This window comes from Myxocyprinus asiaticus, chromosome 6, assembly GCF_019703515.2.
Source record: "Myxocyprinus asiaticus isolate MX2 ecotype Aquarium Trade chromosome 6, UBuf_Myxa_2, whole genome shotgun sequence".
Taxonomy (NCBI): domain Eukaryota; kingdom Metazoa; phylum Chordata; class Actinopteri; order Cypriniformes; family Catostomidae; genus Myxocyprinus; species Myxocyprinus asiaticus.
In genome coordinates, this window is record NC_059349.1 from 13,606,952 (window position 1) to 13,621,670 (window position 14,719).

The following is a 14,719-nucleotide window of genomic DNA, read 5'->3' on the forward strand; positions in this document are numbered from 1 at the left end:
CTGAGAGCATTCCAAAGATGGCCAACAGTGCACTGAATTGCTAGAAAGACTTTGATATAACTTTACACAGAAAATGTTAGTAAGCTATTTTATCCCACTAAAATCATGTTAACATACATATTGTTAACGTCTTGTGGCTTTACAATCTTGAGTATTTTAATGTTTACGGACTGGCCCCATTCACTTCCATTGTAAGTGCCTCACTGTAACCCAGATTTCTGCTTTCAACATTATGCCACAAATGCTGTTGATTGAGTTCAATTTGTAGTGAACCTTGAATATTACTTTAATGAAATACTGATAAGGTGAAACTTACCATTTGGTTAAAGACTAGTGTGATGTCACTCCAATATGAGGTAGTGTTATATCAGATTTTTATTTTAAATTCTATAACCCATTAAAATGTATTGGTGATGAATAGGGACATGCAAATTGATTGGTATTCCAATCATTCCATTTTTGATTTAATGTTTTTTTACATTTCCATTACACCCTAAACAGAGTAAGATCTGAAATAATATAAACAAATTCAGTATCCTGTTAATTTATATCAGTCATGGAGGCAAAAATTGCACTGTTTCCTGAGAATGACTAGAAGGCAAAACTAGCTGCCATTAGTGAAAGGCAAGTTGACCTGTATGTTTCTTTTATCATTGACATTTGTGGAACTGTAGTTCCCGTTGCCCGTTGCCCGTTTGTCCCCATCAATCACCTAAGACCACTTCAGATTACTGAAGTCTTTCAGTTGAGTTGGGGTCACATGTATGCGTGTATTTTTATGTGGTATTTTCATGTCCCACAGTGCGTGTCAGTGAAAGAGACTGACCAAGTCCTTTAGTTCACCAAGTCAAGTGAGTTTAAATGGGAGATTTTTAGCATAGATTACAGATGCTACAAAAGCAAACAACACTGAAAACTTTAGAGGAAAATTTGTTTTTACATTTCCCAAAGAAAATGTGAGTGGTCTTTGCCCATGTAAAACTCACAGCCACAACGCTACAGTATGGTGTTGTGGTTGTGGGTGTTTGCTAGGGCATTGCTATGTGGGTGTTTTTGGTGGTTGCTAGGTGTCTACTTAGAGCTTATTCCTATCCTTAACTTTTAATAATAGTGATGCTTGCCACATACTGTATATATTTTCTATACACTGCCGGTCTGATGACGTTTCTTCCCTGTTTTTTCCCCAAAGTAGACAGTGTGCTGACTGTAATGGAATAAAGAGGAAAACAGATACATTAAGAATGAATAGCATGTCCTGAGAGAGCCTCAAACAATCTGTGCCCTACTCATGCAAAGCCCAGCACTATTTTCATGATTATAATGGATGGTGAACACTGTGTTACAGTGGATTGAATTACACTTAAACTGTGTGGGTGGGCGGGTGCAACTGTGTGCTCTGAAATTCTGTTGCATTACTACGGAGTCCTCTTTCACTCAGTTTCACATGGGGCTACTTTTTTTTTGAGTGCCCCAGATTATACTATAGTACTATAGTATACTCAGTCCCCCTGCCCATGAGTCCTGTTTGAGAAACATCCCTCAATTTTAGTTATTATGCACAATGCCTCGCCTACCACCCAGTTGTTCAGCCCTCCCTGTTACTTTGATAGGAGGAATTATGAGCACTGCCTCCCTCCCAATGGCTCTGATTGGATGGGGTGGAACCAAGAAAGGCCTGAGTGCCCACCCCCCACCTCTCAGTTCCACACACAGTAACTTTGCTTATGTTTTGCAAGAATTTTACATTGGCATTGCTTGAATGTCTTTTATCTGCCTTCCCTTCTGAAGCCTCTGTTTCTCAGAAGAGCAAAAAATATGAAAAGAGGAACAGGCTGCCCTGCAGCACTGACAGGACACAATGTGTAACTTGTGATATTTAAGGTAGGATACAGCCCTAAATTATACTTTTTATTCTGTCTAAATATGTAACACATAAGAGAAGTAAAGATAGAGTTTGCACAAATCTGGTAAAGGTATCTACTTTTATAACTGTATGAGAATATGTAATAACACAAAATGCATTTAGTGCAAAAAGATTTTCTGTGTAAACTGGATAATCACATTTTGCTTCCATATGATTCATTTTGCACAAACAATTTAAACATATTCTCAGGAAGTGCACTTTTTTGGGAGTCTCAAATGGGATTCAAAGACTTTCCTGTAATGCAGTCATTGTTTAGCTGAAACAATAGAGAGATGTCCTGGAGTGCTCGGTTTGTGTGACAGGAACCAATAAACAGATTGCACATGGTATCTTTAAAATACATTCTTGATCATACAATGGGTACATTCATTTTAAAGAATGAACTTTGCTGCTGTTTCACATACGTCTACTCATGTAACTGGTGTGCATGCAAACATATTGCTGTTAGTGGAGAGCCAAGATTATCGGCACGGTCCAAATTCTTTGGACATGGAAAAAATCCCAGAGAAGAAAAGATGGAACAACACTAAGGATAAGGACAAGAAAAAAATAGATGGACAGAAATACAGACAGACAGACAGACAGACAGACAGACAGACAGACAGATAGATAGATAGATAGATAGATAGATAGATAGATAGTATGGAATATACTGTAGAATATGGTTTCTGGAAAATAGATCCTTATTTTACCTTCCTGCAGACAAATATGAAATATTGCAGTATAAATTATAAGAACTAGCCTCTCTTTTCTAACAGTAGTCATTCTGAAAAGTGCAGTAGCAGCGGATTTCACCACACCCTCTCTCCATAAAGAGAAAGGGTGATGAGGGTCAGAGAGCAGGAGGACCGATCTTTGGCTTCAGTGCTCCAGCCAAACTCCAAACACAGGAGAAAGAATAAGGATCTGAGCCAAGGAAACCACACCGCTTACAGGGCCAAACAGGAAGACTCAAACTATTGTGTGTTAAAAATCTGAGCGAGTGAGTGAGAAAGTGTGCAGGACCAGCAGTCTGTTTTATATGAAAGTGAATGGGGTCCACTTGAGATGTTAACTGTCAAAACAAGTGTCAATGTGCCAATTAACTTTTTTATAAAGTGGCAATACTTGCCTCCTGGAATTCATTTGCATTTACAATTTTTTACCCTGATGAGGGCATTTTTTACAGTGTGTCTTACAGTTATGTTAAAAACCTCAAACCCGTACTAAACCCATAGACCATAATAAAATATTATTAAATATATAAAAGGCTAGAAAACAGTAAAAAAAAAAAAAAAAAAAAAAAAATGAAAAATTCAATTCTGAGGCAATTTTGGCCCCCTCTGTGGCAAGACACAAAATATATCTTTAAATTAGTGCTGTCAGTCGATTCAAATTTCCAATTGCGATTTATCGCATAATTTTTCATAGTTAATCGTGATTCATTGCAGATTTTGAAAGTGCTGAAATTTGAGAATAATGACTCCGAGCAGACTCATCGCAAAGTGTCCACCCTACTTCAACCAGTGTTTATGCTGGTTTACACTTTATTAACGGTAAATCTGTTCATTTGTTAACACGGACTGCTGTGTGCCTTTTCTATTCCCCTTTTTAATTTGTAACTAGTAGCCCCTAAGAAACATGCAAAATTTGTATCTTTTTTAGACCAAATAGTTTTCCTAAACATTTATATCCACATATATGGGCAGTGGGAATAAGTTGTGACATTTTTAATTATACCAAGCTATAGAATGTCAGATTGTTTTAATCAAATTGTTTGTTGCGTTTCCAGGAGAGTTGGCTTTTCATGTTTTAGAGATGTTGCCGACATTACATTAGAAATTAGCATAAATCATTCTGATACAAGTAATGGCCAGCATCATCCAATCACTGCCAACCATGTTAAAATAAAATTATACATTATAAATTCTGAATCAATGTACTATGACCGGATGTTAGGAGCGAAATCTATAGGATGCAGCCTTGCTCCCTAATTAGGGAATGAATTAACCTCCAGTGTGCTGTCTGTCTGCACTGGTCTCAGAACAGTTTGAAATGCACCCTGTTTTCAACTCTCTATACAGCCTCTGAAAGCAATATTTTGCAGCTTTTGGATGCATCCATTGATTATCAATGTGATAATGCACAGTAAATATCGGCTATTTTAAGGAAAATTTGCCTATATTCTACGTACGTGATCACTGTTTTTAACAACGTGCCGTTTCGCCATAAATTGATAATTTTTTTTAAAAGGCATATCAGATGAAACTAAAGAATCTTCTCTTTTGACTCAAACAGGTTTTAGTGTAAAAACTTAATGAGGTTTCTTACCAGATGTAGTTTTGTTGCCATTTCTCCCAAAGACAAACTCAGCTAAGATTGGCACCACTTTGATTTGTCACAAGACCTGTGCGTCGAAAGTTTAACCCTTTAATGACAGCCTAGAGTCTCCTGAACTGAGATCAGTCGGTTTAAATGAAAATAAATTATGCATAGCCTATAGCGAAGCAAAAACGTAATGTCCACGCTTGTGGACGCGTGGACTCAAGAGGTTAAATACAAAAATATTTCGAGAACAAAACAAATTGTTAATGACTCCTTTTATTGTAATCATAGCACACAATTAAAGACAGCAAAAGCAATGAATAAACTAACTTAGAAAACCCACAGTCATTCCTAAGTTAAACAATGTGTGACAATGTTTCCCTGAATCATGTTCAGTATGTAATTAAAGAATTTAGTCTAGTTTTAAATCTCTCTGCAGGATCAAATGTGTTTGTTCCCCTCAAGTTTCCAAGTTAGTCTCTATTTTTCCATCCTCCAGTCTGATATAAAACCTGAAATTGTCCATTCCTTCTCAGAGGACACAAACAGTGTTTCAAACAGTGTTCTTACGGCGGTAGCAGTTTTTATGTTGTCATGACTTCCAATCCAATTTGTGGTGTAAGAAAGAATGCAGTGGAGGAAAATACATTTAATGAGAGGAGGGATTTTTGGTCAGTGCTGCAAAAACGTTGTGTAAAGGGAACAATAATCATTGATGTGAAATGGAGCAAACAAAGTCTACATTGTAAAAAGGACCAAAGAATTTCCCAAAGCTACTGCTGGCTAAAGTAAGACTCTATCAGAAAGAAATAGACAATCAACAAATAAACAATCCACAGTACTGATATTTTGTATTATTATTAATATTACAGTCGTTGTTTATAATAATGGTGCAGTTCCCCTTCTACTTCCTAATAGTGTTGTTGTGATGTTTTTTTTTTCATTTTTATGAAGTATTATGATCATTGCCATCAAGTGGCATCTTGCAACCCCTCTTCTCTCTGCTTGTATTCACATAATACTCACGTATAAGTACACAGATGCGAATGATTGGCCAACACATTGCAACTGCCATGTTTTACATAATAAATGTGCACTGCTGCAGTAGTAACACACCTCAGTACTCAAGGGCACGATAGAGTTACCTTCAAATATCTGCGCTGTTACACTGGATGTGTAATCATTCAGGTTGCTATCTATAAACATGTCAACAGTTCGACTTACTTTAACTACATCAGCAAGTTTCTCTTCAAACTGTTGCCCTGTCAAGACTCTAGCTGACCTGAAAGAGAAAACTGACTAGAAGAACACAGTTTATGCTAATGCCCAGTTTACCGCTCCCAGCAGAAAGCAACATGTACTGGAATTGCATTTTAAATTGTATTCTTTTCGTAACAACATGTGAAATCAAGCTTGTGTAGCTAGAAGTATTTGCATTCACTTACTTGCGTAGAGAATTTTTTGGGCCATAATAGAATGCATAGGTAACATTGGGGTCATTTCAGTATATTAGTGCATTTTTGTGATTTGCATATGTAGCCCTCTCACCAATGCACTGGCTCAAAATACAAGTATGTCTAGGGGAAATTCAAACTAAAAAAAAAACTACGGGTGAGAGGCACATCTAAATTTACTTTAGTCATAAAGAGTATTTATTAACCAAGTAATGTCTAATAATTAAATACAACCCAGGACCTTCAGATTTTTACTGTTTAATATCTAATGTTAAATTTGGAAATAACTTCGTAGATGAACCACTGTGCCCACATTACATCGTGTAAACCCCAATCTCAACCAAATTTACTCAGATATCCCCTTCAACCTCCCCCTTTCTCTGCAGAAAGATCACAGGAGATTGAAATACTAAAACACTATTTATTCTTTTGACTTTTTTTCCTCTTATTTCCCTTTGAAACTGAAGCAACTAATAACACTGTTAATTGAAATCAACACATATGAAACAAAAGAACTTTAAAAATAAATAAATTCAAATGAGCGATCACATGGAATACAAATTTCACACTAAATATGAAACATTCAGATTCACATTATACTCAAAATAAAATACATTCCCAAACAAAAAAAATAAAAAAAAGAAAATTACCCAGCTGGGATTTATGTCTCTTGTAGGCGCGCAAGGTAAGAGCTCAAATTAATGTGTTAGCGAAGAGTTAGGATTACTCACAAGATCCCACAAGAAAGCGATTCCAAAAACAACACAGTACCAGATTTGAAGATGCACCAATGAAATGATCAGCAGATCCAGTCGTCCATGCATCCATCACAAACCATCTCTTCCAAAGATGAATCGGATGACATGTCCAGGCAAATCCTCCATCTTGTAGATAGGCCCGATCAGCACAGGCCATGAAAGCATGTCGGTCTCTCCTAATAAATCGCTCCACATTCACTCAGTCATCCCTTGAGCTCCGAACACTTCAACCATTTCTTAACACTTTAATGTAAAATAAAACACGGGTATTGTCTCTCTTCCGAATACTTTCACAGATGAAACAAAAAAAAAAACAAGATAAACTGCGACACTCTCTTGGAGCGTTGCGCACGCACACACTTTAGGTTCACGCAACTGTTGAATATAAACTATAATTTTTGAGCTCAGCGTCTTGTCGACACTCAGTTCCTCCCATCAACAGTCTTTAAACTGTTCAATGTTTCTACTTTCAAATCAAAATCCTTTACTTTTTCTCAGTCTTTAGACACTACATGTGTGTACCCTTTTCTCTTGCTTCTTGCACTCCCGAACTCTCTAGAAAAATCTCCTCTTTTTTCTCTCGTGACCCCGCCCCTTGAACTCTAGGGGTCAGATTATAAACACTTCATTTCTAAACAATTTAAAGGTATCTCCTAAAATACACCTTCCTATTATTTCTACCACTTCCACATAAATTTTAAACTTTTAAACATAAAATGACAAATATAAAATTACAAACCAAAAATAAACAACAAACACTTTTTTTTTTTTAACCCTTTTAGACAGTGTTACAAAACGCATTAGTGAAAAATAATTTTGTATACCCAAATTACAAAAAATTGTAAAGATTAAAACCTTTAAAGTTATGGAAGAACAATGAATAGACTACTAATAGATTTAGTAGGGCTCTACATTCTCCCCCCACCAAAAATCGTTATGTCCTCATAACGAGGGAAAACATAGTATCACACAATTTACATTTCCCATGAGTGAAACACAATACAGTACCTTCAGTACCCTTTTTTTTTTTTTGAACATTCATTTCGTTATCTTAGCTCTTTGCACATATATAGACACATATACACTTTTCAAATAAATGAACAAGATAATATCACGATAGACCCATGTCAAGACTTGAATTAATCACTCAAATTAATGTCTGATAGGTAAGTTAACTGAACAGGTACCTAACCTTTTTGAAGGCACATTCATCCGTAAAAACACTGTAGAACAGTATCTAACAGGACTTACAACTTTAGTTTGAGCAATGACAGGCTCAAATTTTGGCTCCCCAATAGTATCATAAGTAAACCTCTTAGGCACAGTTCTTTCTCTTTGAGACCTTCTACAATTTTCCATCATCTCAGCAGAGATACCTTGATTTACACCAGTCTCATTCACGTTTGAGAGGTCTTGCACCTCACTTGCAACATCATCACATATCTTTGACACTCTGCTCACATTTTGCAAGTTGTCAGAGTCAATTTCTGATAGCAGTCTTGAAACAGACTCTACAGATTCATTTGTCTCAACTCTTTCTTTAGATTGCTCAATGTTATCATGAACATTCTGCTCAACATTCTCCTGAACAGCATCATCAGAAACCTCTTCATTATTCTGAGCGAGTTCTCCACTCTCTGGAGTCAGAAAGAGTTCTTCAGGAACATGAAACCAAGTTCCATACATTTCATCATCACTATTAGAACTTTCTGAACTCTCATCGAAATTCTGGTTAACTCTGGTTTCTGCTTCCTGTTCTACAGGTGCATTCTCAACTTCCTGTTCTGTACTCGGATTCTGTTCAGCATTCTTCCTATTCCTCAGAACTCTCTTTCTAGGTTTTGGAACAATGTCTACGATATGCCGCTGCCTCAAATTCTGTCCAACAGGAAGAATATGATTCCGATGAAGAATCTTAACAGGTCCCCTACCATCTTCTGGCTTTAAACGAAATACAGGTAGGTTTGGCATTTGGCTCTGAACAATGTATGGCACAGAATTCCACCGGTCAGCCAATTTATTCTTTCCTTGCAGTCCCAAATTTCGGATTAGAACTCTATCACCAGGAACAAGATGCGAGTAATGAAGTCTCTGATCGTACCTCCTCTTGTTTCCTTCATTCTTCTTTCTAGCAGTAGCTTCAGCCAACTCATATGCAACTTTCAATTCTCTTTGCATGTTCTTGACAAATCGCTGGTAAGACTTAGTGGAGGTACCATCACTTGACACACCAAAACTCAGATCAATGGGCAATCTGGCTTCCCTTCCAAACATTAGGAAGTAAGGAGAAAAACTCGTGGCTTCATTCTGACTGCAGTTATACACGTGAACAAGATGTCCAATATGTCGACTCCAATGCTGCTTCTGTTTTGGGTCTAAAGTCCCCAACATGTCCAACAGCGTCCGATTAAATCGCTCTGGTTGTGGATCACCCTGAGGGTGATATGGGGTTGTTCTGGATTTCTCCACCCCCAAGATGTCCAACAACTCAAAGATGAGTCGACTCTCAAAATCTCTTCCTTGATCCGAGTGAATGCGTTTCGGCAGTCCATAGTGAATGAAATACTTCTCCCACAGTACCTTAGCTACAGTTGATGCCTTCTGGTCTTTGGTGGGGAAAGCTTGCGCATATCTGGTGTAATGGTCAGTGATGACTAGAACATTGCAGATGTTACTGGAATCAGGCTCAATGGATAGAAAATCCATACATAGCAGGTCCATAGGTCCTGTGCTAGACAAGTGTGACAAAGGTGCAACTCTTTTTGGTAATGTCTTCCTCTGAACACACCGAGCACAAGTCTGACAGTACTGTTCCACATCTGTCTTCATTCGTGGCCAATAAAAGCGCTCTCTTACAAACCCATAGGTCTTGTCAAAACCTAAGTGGCCAGAATCATCATGCAGTGACTTGAGAACTGCATCATGAAATTTCTGAGGTAAACACAACTGTTTTAGTCTTGCCTTGTTTGCTGCCTGAGAGCGACGGAACATCACACCACCTTCCATTCCTAACCTCTCCCACTCCCTCATAACCACGGGAAGGTCTTTATGAACTTTCCTGTTCACCTTGTTTGAATCTCCTACTTTCAGTGCTCTCCATATCTCACCAAAACAAGGATCTTTCTGCTGAGAGAGAGACAGATCAAAAGAACTCAGTTTAGGAATAAGGTTAGTGTCTAATGTGGCTAAATTGCAGTAAGCTGTGGGGACTGATACTGGGGACCCCCCTAAAGAGGTGACAACTCCATTACAGCTCAAAACACCACATGACTTTTCAAGCTCTGGCAGCTTACACAGGGATCTCACACCGGAAGACGAAATATTTGTCCAACCCTTCTCATCCTCCACTCTCTGGTGAGGTCGACGGGACAAAGCATCAGCATCTATGTTCTGTTTACCAGGCCTGTACTTAAGGCTGAAATCATAGGCAGATAAAGCCGCCAACCACCTATGCCCTGCAGCATCTAATTTTGCTGTGGTTAGAACATAAGTTAGCGGGTTGTTGTCTGTCTGCACCTCAAACTTAGCTCCGTACAAGTAATCATGTAACTTATCAACGACTGCCCACTTTAATGCCAAAAACTCAAGTTTATGGACTGGGTAATTCTTTTCAGAAGGTGTCAAACTTCTGCTGACAAATGCTACAGGACGCAACCCCTGCCCTTGGTCTTGGTACAACACCCCACCCAGCCCTTCACAACAGGCATCAACATGCAACACATACGGTAGCTGGGGGTCTGCAAAGGCCAACACAGGAGCCTGAGTAAGCCTTTCTTTCAACTCTCTGAAAGCAGCTTCACAACTAACACTCCATCTATTACCAAATGGATCTGATGCTTTATAACACACCTTTTCTAGGTTATGTTCTGCTCTGTTCTTTTTCAGACTTTTATTTGGAAGACAACCCTGCAACAGCTGATTCAAGGGATAAGACACTTTAGAGTAGTCTTTTACAAAACGCCTATAATACCCACAGAAACCTAAAAACGAGCGTAGCTCTGTCACGTTCTGAGGTCTGGGCCAAGATTTGACAGCTTCAATTTTGGAGGGATCAGTTGAGACACCATCTTGAGACACAATATGCCCAACATAGCTGACAGAAGTCTGACAAAAGGTGCACTTGTCCAGCGACAACTTCAACCCTTCACTCTGCAAGCGGTCCAGCACCTTGAGCAGCCTCTCCTCATGCTCCTCCAAAGTCCGTCCGAATATAATGAGGTCATCCAAGTAGACCAACACTTCCAACAGGTTCATATCTCCCACCGTCTTTTCCATCACTCGCTGGAAGGTCGAGGGAGCTCCACAAATCCCATGTGGCATCCGCTGGAATTGGTAAAACCCCATTGGGCAGATGAAAGCTGTCTTTTCTTGGTCTTCTTCACTCAGGGGAATCTGATAATATCCACTCCTAAGGTCCAATACACTGAACCACTGGCTTCCATTTAAGCAGGCCAGAGCATCTTCAATGCGGGGAACGGTGTATTGGTCAGGGATTGTGCGACGGTTCAACGTTCTGTAGTCTACACACATCCTTATCTGTCCGTTCTTTTTCCGGACTACGACAATCGGTGAAGCGTAGGGACTTCTGGACTCAGCAATAATACCAGCCTCCTTCAGCTTCTCCAAATGCTGCCTAACATCCTCAATGTCGGCCGGTGGAAGCCGTCGGGACCTCTCACGAAAAGGCTTATCCTCTGTCAGTCTGATGTGGTGTTGAGTACTCTTTGAACATCCCACATCGAATTCATCACAGGAGAAAACATCCTTTCGCTCCAACATCTTTTTGGCCAACCGCTGTTTCCATTCTTTAGACACAGAAGAATCACCAAAGTCAAATGAATCCGGGGACAGTTTGGTTTGGCCCCTACTCTCTCTGGGTTTAGAAATGGTAGGCACAATATCAACAGGAAACACATGGGCAATAGGCATTCCTCTCTTAATTATCACTGGGCGAGAAGAGACATTCCTAATAGTGACTCCAATTCTCTTGGACTGGACAACAGAAGCAGACTGCACCTCAGCTCTCACTAGCAGTTCCTCAGGAAACCGGGACTCTTCAGGCTGATCTACTAACAGGGTTTTAGCAGACGAGGTAACGGGGTACTTCAGGATTCCAGAGACCCTCACACTCTCTCCTGGAGTCAACTTCAACGGCTTAAGGCGAGGAAACCAGACGGTGCCTCTACTGTCGTCGACATCACACTTGCTAACAGCAATAACCCGTTCATAGGCAATTCTAATCTCAGGATGAACAGTCATGGTATGCAGAAAATCATTTCCCATCTTCTCCTGGCAAACTTCTACCAGCTTCTTCACCACGGATGTGTTTGTTCCCACCAGAATATCAATGGCTCCTTTTACAATGGGGTCAGGACAAACCAACACAAGTGCTTCGATGGTCTCTGCCACTCCAGCTACAGATCCCAGAAACTCAAGCCTCAGAGACAAACAGCCATCATATGGGTACTGTTGAGAACTTAGGCCCCATATTTCCAAATTTTCAATTGGTGTCAATGGCAGATGCTTCAGATACTTATCATAAAAGGATCTGTACAGCAGAGTAACTTGCGACCCACTATCGAGCAAAGCTTTCGCATAAATGCCTTCTATCTGAATAGGAAGGATAGAGCTGGGTCCAACTAACCCGCCTGGGAGAACAACTTGCTCTGCTTTCACTCTCTTGCACTTTGTGGAACGTGTCTTACACGGAGCTTCAGGCCGTTCCTCTACTGAGCCCCGGGGAAGTTTCCCGTCGGCTGTTTCAATCTGATGAGTCGCTGATTTACTTTCCTCAAATTTTCCTCATTAACACAGTCACGTTGTAAGTGCCCATCTTCACCACACTTATAGCAGAAGATGTTTGAGTTACCCACATGTGCTCTGTTTGGTGTTCTCCTCTCTGTAGATGTAGTTAGGCTATGCATTGCAGGAATGTCCTGAGTCACAGTTTCACTTGCTGCAATTGATAAACGTGACACCTCACTCTTCAACCCTCTAATCTCTTTCTTCAATTTCTCAATTTCTGAATCAGCAGGATTAGTTTTAACAGATGCCTCGCTCTTTGTGGAAGACACAGCAGACACAGCTACCCTAGGCTGGACTGAGTTTCGACTGTGCATCATGTTCTCTTCTTCCCTAACCTCTTTCAAAAGTTCATTGAAGGATGGTGGGTCACACAATTTGTGTGTCATCCTCAAGCGAAGAGCTACCATGTCACTAGAAAGGGCTCCTCTGATTATCTGCTGCATACGAAACTGGTTCATTTCAGAGAGATCAATGCCTCTTTTGTGCAAAATACTGTGTAACAACTTGTCTAGTCTCAGTATGTATGTTGAGAGCTTTTCTCCCACATTCTGAAAAGTACTCCGAAACTTTAACATCAGATCAGCAGCATTTTCTGTGGTGCCAAATGCTGACTCAAGTGCACTGAGATAATCACTGGAAGTTGCTAGTGGATTCCCAGTTTTTTCAAATCTAACAATGTCTGCTGCCGGACCCCTAAGACATTCAACAAGTCTTTGTTTCTTAACGTTATCAGGACACTGCCACTCTTCAAGAATGTGTGTAGTCTGTTCAGCCCAAACCTCATACTCATCCTCACCGTTGGGTGTGGGTGTCAACCCGGAGAAGGTACGTAGCTTTCTATAGCTGGACCCCTCAGCAGGTGAAACAGCATTACACTTCTGGACAAGAGAGGTAATAGCATCAACAAGCTCAGTATTAAGAGTGGGTGCAGGGGAAACCATGCTTGGGACGTCAGCTAGAGATTTTCCCTCTTTCTGCAAGAAAGAAAACAGTTTTGAATTAAACTCATCACCGCTGTTTTGCTCAGGTGTTCGAGTAGTAACACTTACAACTTGTGTGTACCATGTACCTACATCAGGCCCTCCAATTTCAGCAGGAATAGACATTTCAGAAACCTTGCTAACTGTTTCAATTAAGACAAACTGCTGCTGTTTAGTCATATCAGAACGACGGCCACGCACTTTGCACCTACTCATGCCTAAAATGGAATCAAGCACATGGTATACAATCCTGTCTTCACAGTCTGAAGGTACATTACTTAAGATAATTGCATTCTCAAATGCAACATTCTTCTCACTACACCAAGCAATGACCTCACTTACATCCATATTTCTCATCTGTGTCTTTAAACAATGTGTCTGTAAATAGAGATAATAGCTGTTAAGCCTTAACGCCCTTGTACACTTTGTCAATAGAATTCTAAAAAAAATTCACAGTTTGCACATAAATCACTCCAAATTATCAAAGAAGACAGTAAATTCAGTTTCTAGAAAGAAAGGGGGAGGGGGAACAGTCTGAAAGATAATCCCGGACGAGCCCCCACAAATGTAGCCCTCTCACCAATGCACTGGCTCAAAATACAAGTATGTCTAGGGGAAATTCAAACTAAAAAAAAAACTACGGGTGAGAGGCACATCTAAATTTACTTTAGTCATAAAGAGTATTTATTAACCAAGTAATGTCTAATAATTAAATACAACCCAGGACCTTCAGATTTTTACTGTTTAATATCTAATGTTAAATTTGGAAATAACTTCGTAGATGAACCACTGTGCCCACATTACATCGTGTAAACCCCAATCTCAACCAAATTTACTCAGATATCCCCTTCAACCTCCCCCTTTCTCTGCAGAAAGATCACAGGAGATTGAAATACTAAAACACTATTTATTCTTTTGACTTTTTTTCCTCTTATTTCCCTTTGAAACTGAAGCAACTAATAACACTGTTAATTGAAATCAACACATATGAAACAAAAGAACTTTAAAAATAAATAAATTCAAATGAGCGATCACATGGAATACAAATTTCACACTAAATATGAAACATTCAGATTCACATTATACTCAAAATAAAATACATTCCCAAACAAAAAAAATAAAAAAAAGAAAATTACCCAGCTGGGATTTATGTCTCTTGTAGGCGCGCAAGGTAAGAGCTCAAATTAATGTGTTAGCGAAGAGTTAGGATTACTCACAAGATCCCACAAGAAAGCGATTCCAAAAACAACACAGTACCAGATTTGAAGATGCACCAATGAAATGATCAGCAGATCCAGTCGTCCATGCATCCATCACAAACCATCTCTTCCAAAGATGAATCGGATGACATGTCCAGGCAAATCCTCCATCTTGTAGATAGGCCCGATCAGCACAGGCCATGAAAGCATGTCGGTCTCTCCTAATAAATCGCTCCACATTCACTCAGTCATCCCTTGAGCTCCGAACACTTCAACCATTTCTTAACACTTTAAT

The 14,719-nt window shown here is 39.6% G+C and overlaps 1 protein-coding gene across 2 annotated transcripts in view; it reads left to right on the forward strand.

Annotated features, from left to right (window-relative positions):
* Positions 1-1,714: 1,714 nt before the first annotated feature.
* Positions 1,715-14,719, forward strand: part of LOC127442468 (KN motif and ankyrin repeat domain-containing protein 4-like) — a 33,732-nt gene continuing 20,727 nt past the window's right edge. For both annotated transcript variants that reach the window (XM_051700522.1, XM_051700523.1), the window contains exon 1: positions 1,715-1,881. The gene's annotated coding sequence lies outside the window, so the exon portion shown is untranslated. The remainder of the gene's footprint in view (positions 1,882-14,719) is intronic.